The following is a 7,426-nucleotide window of genomic DNA, read 5'->3' as shown; positions in this document are numbered from 1 at the left end:
CTGGAGTTCAGCCTTTGGTCTGACTATTAGGAGACACTGAAGTCATTACACTCAGTGTTTCCATTGTCTGATGTTGTGTTACTGGAGTGATACAGAGCTTGTGTGAGCCCCCCCTCCCCCAAATAGAGTTTGCATTAGTCATAGCTGCTGACTTATACGCTCTTAGAAAGCAGCAATAGTTTCAATGGAGTCACCTGCTCCACAACTGATTAATGGTGTAGTAATACTCATGATGAATTGCTATTTGGGATATTCAACTAATCATTTTCATACGACAATATGAGTCTGGTGTGATCTTCTAAATGTAGTGAAGGATCAGTTTGTAGCACATGCTAGCCTTTTCCTAATATATAAAAGTTTAGCCTGGTCTCAGTCTAGTTTACAGTTTGATTGTGTGCATATGTGGGTATTTAGTGATTCAGCGCCAGGATGTCAAAATCCTGCATCAGCACTTCCCCTCCTGTCCATAAATGGGGGGGTTTTCCCCAAAATGCTATGGGAAAATAAATCAGATCAACAAGCATTAAAACAGGAACATTATATCCAGTGTGGCATCTACAGTAAGGAGTGTGGGCACCAACAATGCCTGTCTTGGTTGTTTATACCTAAAACAGCTGCTCCACTGAATGCACCGCATGTTATTCAAGACAACATTGGATTACATGGGGCCTTTCACTAATATCACAATATCACTTGTTCACATATGGTAATTGACTGCATATATGTGCCATCTGCTTTCATGTGTGTTGGACTATGTCCTCGAACAATATCCCCGACAGAGCTGAGAAAGGTAAACTGATCTCATTCTCTGAATAATAATACATTATAAGACAACGACCACAGCGAAACAAGAGCTCCTTGTCCCGCTCTCACTCTGTAAATCAAATAACTGCGTTCTACGATTTGCGACGTCTAAAATTACCCTAACCCTACACTTCTGACTGTCATCTGCCATCATACCCAACAACCCATCAGCCTGACTGGTTGCATACAAATCAGCCTTTAACAGGCAAGAAGCCATAAACCAAAACAGGTAAGGGTCTAAACTTCAAGCCTTAATTTGTCCAAAAAGCTCCCATTCACATATCTCCTCCTTGTTAGCTTGGGTTTCACTTGTGGATGCAGGGGACAGTGGTGTCCTTGTTTGATTCTAATTATGGTCCTCACCTCAAAAGTTTCCCCCTGGGAACTTCCCTCCTCCCCCTCTTCCTAGAGGTCTAAAGACACACTCAGACTGAATCATTAAGTGTCAAGGAAAATGAAGACAAGCCCGAGCTGTCTGAGAGGGTGAAGCTCCGCTGGAGTCTCACTAGAGACTCTTTCTGTCAATTGTCTTATCTTCTTTGGCATGTGGAAGTGTCTCTGAGGGCCTGTTGACCGCTGAAAGAAGAATGAGCTCATCAAGATGCCAGACCCTGAGCAGAGTTTTAATGTTGTAGCAACAGAAGCTGGTCTGGGGTCACTTTTGAGTGAGGTGTTTGATTTTTAGCCTGGGGATATGAAGCTGATCTGGGATCTGTGCTGACAAATATAGCCCTTACAAAATGTTTTGAGTTATAATGTTTCTCAGCCATCTCCCAAGACAAATGTGGGTATAAGAGCAAAGAGTGCAACTCAAAACACATGTCTCAGCAGCCTTTTCCTTTTTCATTCTCTGGCAACAGGTCCAGTAATTAGTGAGGAAAACCACATCCTTATTTACTTTGTTCTGATAGATTTCTTAAAACTCAAATTTCTGTTTCCAATATAGTCTTTCATCACTTCTCTCATAGATAAGAAATGGATGGCTAGATGTACCAGCCCAGTGTGGATCAATATCACAAATGGATCAGATAAGCACAAACAAAGCATTTTGTTCTCAAAGATAATTATACAGTCATATAATACTTCCTCCACCTCTGCATCCTCTTTGCTGCAGAAATGAAAGATTCTGCATGAGCAGGACTTTCCTTCTGCCACTTCAAATTGTCTTAAATGTCAACAGAGAAAAAAAAGGCCATTCACTGCAGCAAAGGTCAGCTCAATCAAGCACATTTAACTCTCCAATGAAGTGCACAAAGCCCATTCTTTGTGTGGTGGGGATGGTAATTTTGTGGTGGGGTTCTGCCCTCCTGTGGTCAGCACAGCGACTCTCAAGGTGTCTCTGAAGAACAATACATTTTCTTGGTTTCGGCTCTTTCTCCTGTACACAGGGACAATTATCCCAAGAGACAAAGAGTCCTTGGTTGAATTTGGTTTAAAATCTTCCCTTTGTTTGAAGTTATTCAGCTTGTCAGCACAAATATGTACCTTGTTCACAGAAGATATTTGACATGTGACCGTATGACAAGCACAGGTGTAAAGAAGCATGCTTGCAGATGAATGAACGTGTAGATTTGTAAGGAAAGCTCTTGGAAAAATTTAAAAGGCTGATGAAGTGAGTCACAAGACAAGAACTGGGAAGATAAGTAAGAAACAATGGACATAATACAGAGACAACAAGATGCACTAAAACAAAGTAATCTATATTGTTTCGTTTTAGTGCGTCAAATCATTGTTTGAGAAGGGCCATAAAAAAACATATCAGATACTCTATGCTATTTTACAATATAATCAGGGTAAAAACAAACATCAAATGTCCCTATACCCTTATTTAATTAAAAGGACAAATGTTGAACTGTTGTGTGTGACCTGGTGTCATTTTGTTTTGTTAAAGTGGCTCCATCTATTTACCATTTTTCACAGTGAAACTATCAAGCTACTTACTTTTAGCAGTATGAATATCTATTATTTATAAGTAGGCTACAGTATTTATCAATTGCTTAAACAGTGATGTAAAGTAACCATGTTCATATGGAACTTCAAATATTCCTCCAGACACTCAAAGACACAAAGTATTTATTTTTACTCCAGTAATGTACTCATGTACAGTTTTGAGGTAGGCTACTTCTGATTAGTATTGAATACTTCCCTAAAGTCAAATCTTGTATTTTTTACACCACGACATTCAGAAACGTCATTTCGTAATTATTGAGACTACAGATTAAGATTAGTAATATATTGTTATTGGTTAAAATAAAATGAGACCCTGCATGAAATTTCACAAGCTACCCAGTGAAGTAATTAAAATTAACCCCGCATTTGTTAGATGCAACATTAAATTTATATAATGCTCCAATTGAAAATTATGCACATTACACTGAAATGAGCTCATACTGCACAACGGGTAACTGTACTAAGTTTATTTTTTATACTCATGCTTTTGTCCTTTTAACTAAGTAAAATAACTTAAAAATACAAGTTAATTAACTAAAACTTCCAAATACTTTTCCACCTTTGTCTATAAATGACTTCAGAATGTGTTTTTGGCATATATGTTCATTGTTGACCACTGGGACCAGTAAAACAAAACAATCTAATATCAAAGGTTTACCTACTAGCTTTCAACCACATATTCAGGCCATCTGAAATGCCATCACCTGATTAGGTAATGCCAACTCCATATGCTCGGTGAGGACTGTAAACTCCATTTTAAAGCTCTGAGAGACAGTATGTGGACCTTTGATTATGCAGTTCCATTTCAGTTCCATAACACTTTAACATTTACATTTTCACAACTATTGGGCAACTCAATTTGCTGAGGAAGAGGGTGTGATACGACTGAAAGCTCCAGAACAGCTACTACGTGGACCTTGTGGTGAAAATCTTTGGTCCAGTGTTTCATATTAATCCTTATTTATACTTATTGTATTGACATTTTAAGACGATTTGATTTTGTTGTGTCCTTTTTACGATAAATGTTTCCCTCTTGCTTTTTTTTGTGTCTTGCTTTAAGTTGGACCTGCCAGACAACAAAAGGGGAGAGTAATTTGAAAGGAAACAGCTGTAGGCTATCCTCAAAGTGTATATATTCGGTGACTCCAGCAGTCGTCTTATTGTCGCCTGATGAATTGGTCCTTTGACAGGGAAGTTACAGCAATTAAGCAGCAAATACAGACAGTGTGCAGGAGTTTGGTCACTAATGCTACCACTGAAATTGTCTTGGCTCCCTAGATGACTATCAAAATATACTTTAAAGTGTCCAGCGGGGCACATCATATGGATAATAGATTTCCTCCAGTTGAAAGAGAAGCTTGGATAATTTTGTTCATTGAGAGCATTACTGAAGCATGAAACCACACACTGAGGAGCATGCGAGAGCTGCTCTTTCAACTGCAGCCAAAGTATGTCCATGGAGGTTTGTCTTTCTCTCGGCACTCTTAACATTATTTTCCACCCAAAACATGTTTCTGCCCATCGACTGCCATTATTGAAACAAATCTGTTGATTATTTTAATTTGAAGGTAGTTCTTTTATGTGATCTGATCCAAATTCTCTTTGGTTACATTTAATTTGCCGTTCTGTAATAACTACCTACACGATAATGGAGTGTGGACGGATTTCAAGGATATAATGTTATACTGCCTATCACAGGAAAGTTTATTTGATAATACTTCCATTTATAAACATCATCGTTCTGAATTAACACTTCAGCGTTGATATAAACAAAACTATGTGGTGCCACTGCCAATGATATTAATCCATAAAACGTGAAATTACAACACTGGGTGGTTGTACAGTCCTGGGTCTCAGTGAGGCTTTTACTCAGCAAGACCAAAATGCAGAACGAAGGCTAATGCAGAATATTCATTCACAGAAGACACTTGAGGCTCAATTGCTGCCATTTGGGCTCCATCTGCTGTATTGTTAATACTATAAAGAACAGTTTCATCCCCCAAAGCTTCACTTTTATTAATAAAAAACAAAAGGTGTAATGGCAAAGTGTTTTCTCATAGTAATGAAACCACAGAGGAGTAAAATTGTGCATTGCTTACACTTAATTGTTTTAGTTTTTCTTCCCAAAATTGGGACCAGGTGTCACAGCAGATTGGCTTTTTTGGGGGGGTAATATTAGCATTTAAAACAGGGATGTTGAGTAAGGTGACATTGATTTAATGTTGAATTTCCATCAGAATCATCATTCTTGTTGAGATTGAAAATTCAAGGCTAAATAGTATTAATCATTATTGATATGTCTTAGCTTTTACAATACTAAAGAATACAAGAAAATTATTCAAGTTCAGAATAAAACTAAGGATTTCTCGCCACATATTGTAAAGCGGTATGTTGTGTTTATAAATTCTACACATGTATTTAAAGAGCACAAACTGTGAAAGGATCAAACAAGCGCACTGTAAACAGCTACTGCAGAAAAGTAAAATATATTTCACCAAACTCAATCTTGTTTCATGAATTAAAGACATGAGGCCACAATCCAAAAGTTCAAGTCAGCTTGCATGATGGGGATTTTTTTTGCGACACAACAAACGGAATCAGCAGCTAATACATCATTTTTGAAAATAAGGTTGGGTAAAATGTAAAAAAACAATAACACATTTATCAATTTGACAGGACCCCACACGCGTCCAAAGGGTCTTGAAGTAATCAAGACACACCAAAACGGATCTTGCCATATAAAAATGCAAATAACACTGTCCAATACGAGTCATGACTTTTATCCTGGAGGTTTGCATTCCTCTATAAAGACCTGTCATAGGTTGACTTTGACGCCTTGCTGCAAAAAATGAATACTTGGCTTCAGAAATGAGAAATATATTCATCACGGCCCTGCTGTTTCATGATTTTTGGGCTGGCGGGTCTCTGTTTTGTGAAGTTTCGAATGCAACTTTTAGAGAAAAGTAATATCAAATTAGCCTGTTTGTCATCGTTACCAATACACCAAATCCCGTTTTCATTGGTGAGTTAAGGTCCCTCACATCAGAGAGTTATTTGGGTTTTTCCAAAATGTTTTCCCCTTTGTCCACATTCAGTCATATCTGAAGGTGTCACATTTGTATGTATCCACCTCCATAAAGTCCTGCTGGAAGAATTATCTTTCTTTGTTCAGGTGAGATGGAGGACAAAACTTGGAGGATAAAAAAAGAAGTGGGAATGATGAAACAGCAATACCTCAACATGACTTCTTCATTTTAGATTTTGGCAATGAAAACCAAACTTCAACAATGTCTATAGAGCACAGAGAATACAGCTGCAGCTGTGCATGATAAGTGCAGAGGTGTTGTTTTGATGTATGGCTTCTCACAGAATAATTGCAAAGTGTGAACCAATTATTTGTGAAATCAGTAATCATGGACTCCCAATATGACCTTAAGACCTGGTTGCCCATGCTCACTCCACATACAGAATAGTCAGAAAAACTCTAATGTATGTCATATTTCAGTCTTCAACTAGGGTACACCAGTTCCAGTAAAATAAAATCTGTTAGGAAATTAGCAAATATCAGACTCAAAAAATCATGGAGTGGTTGGTTCTTGTGGTTGCAGAATACCCAAGAAGAACACTGTGGTTTAAGTGAGAATACGCTTCAGCAGAGTTCAGCTGGTAAAGCTGTCTATTTCATCAAAACCTAAATGAAGTTTTTGTCACCGAGGATCTCTAAACAGTTATTTTACTGGAGATGTACAGGGGTTCTAAATATAAAAACATTTCCAAGGCACATGACCGCCAAAGGACAATGTGAGGTTATCAGGCAGGTGTTTGAAGACCAGCTAGGCTACTGTTGCAAAAAAAACTATAAGTTCTCTACTGTAAATTAAGACAGTGTGAAGCATCTAAAAACAGGTCCAGTTATTAAATTCCGTGTGCATTAGAGATTACCTGGACCTTTAGAACTGCACTTTAAGTCTGTCACCAACAGACTTAACTGTGGACGTTAAGACCTGCAGATCTGCACCAATTGTAGGCCAGGGTTTTATTAAGTTGTAACCAGTAATACTGAATTCACTCAGCTCTGCATTTGATTCTGAACGTTGCAACAGAAAACCCTCCGCTGTTGACATAATTTACATTTGAGTTATCTGTGGTTGTTAGTAGAAATATTAGCTCTGTAGTGCCATTCATTTTATGATGTCAGTTTATTCTAATTTAGAGTTTTTATTTTAACAACTGGCCAGGGACAACATATGAACATTTGCTTTGGGTTGATCTGGCTAATTTACAATTCTTCTTTTATTTGATAAATAAGTTAAACACAGAGATGACTCCAGAGAATAGTTTTCTAGCTAAACAGGGAGCTGAAACTCACTATAAACGCTCCATAAAGTCGAGGGAAGCTGCCAATTCATGTCATAACTCTCCTCAGGTTCACTGTGACATGAGAAACACCTTTCCCGCTGTATCATTGTCACTTCATACATTGTTATAAAAATATAGCCACTTCAAAAAATTAACTCCATTAACTCTTGATAATAACGGGTTTTTTTTTGTTTGTTCCTCCTTCACACTAAGCTCACAGCCAAACACATGTATGAAAAATGTGTGTTTGAACATGAATGCAAACCTTTTGGAGTATTTGAGAACAGGACTGCAAGTTCTGTACAACGGTCTG

Source organism: Embiotoca jacksoni, unplaced genomic scaffold, assembly GCF_022577435.1.
Source record: "Embiotoca jacksoni isolate LCO1_2020_lvr unplaced genomic scaffold, fEmbJac1.0.p SCAF_4, whole genome shotgun sequence".
Lineage (NCBI taxonomy): Eukaryota > Metazoa > Chordata > Actinopteri > Embiotocidae > Embiotoca > Embiotoca jacksoni.
The sequence above is the reverse complement of the archived record's forward strand: the minus strand, read 5'-3'. Positions refer to the sequence as shown.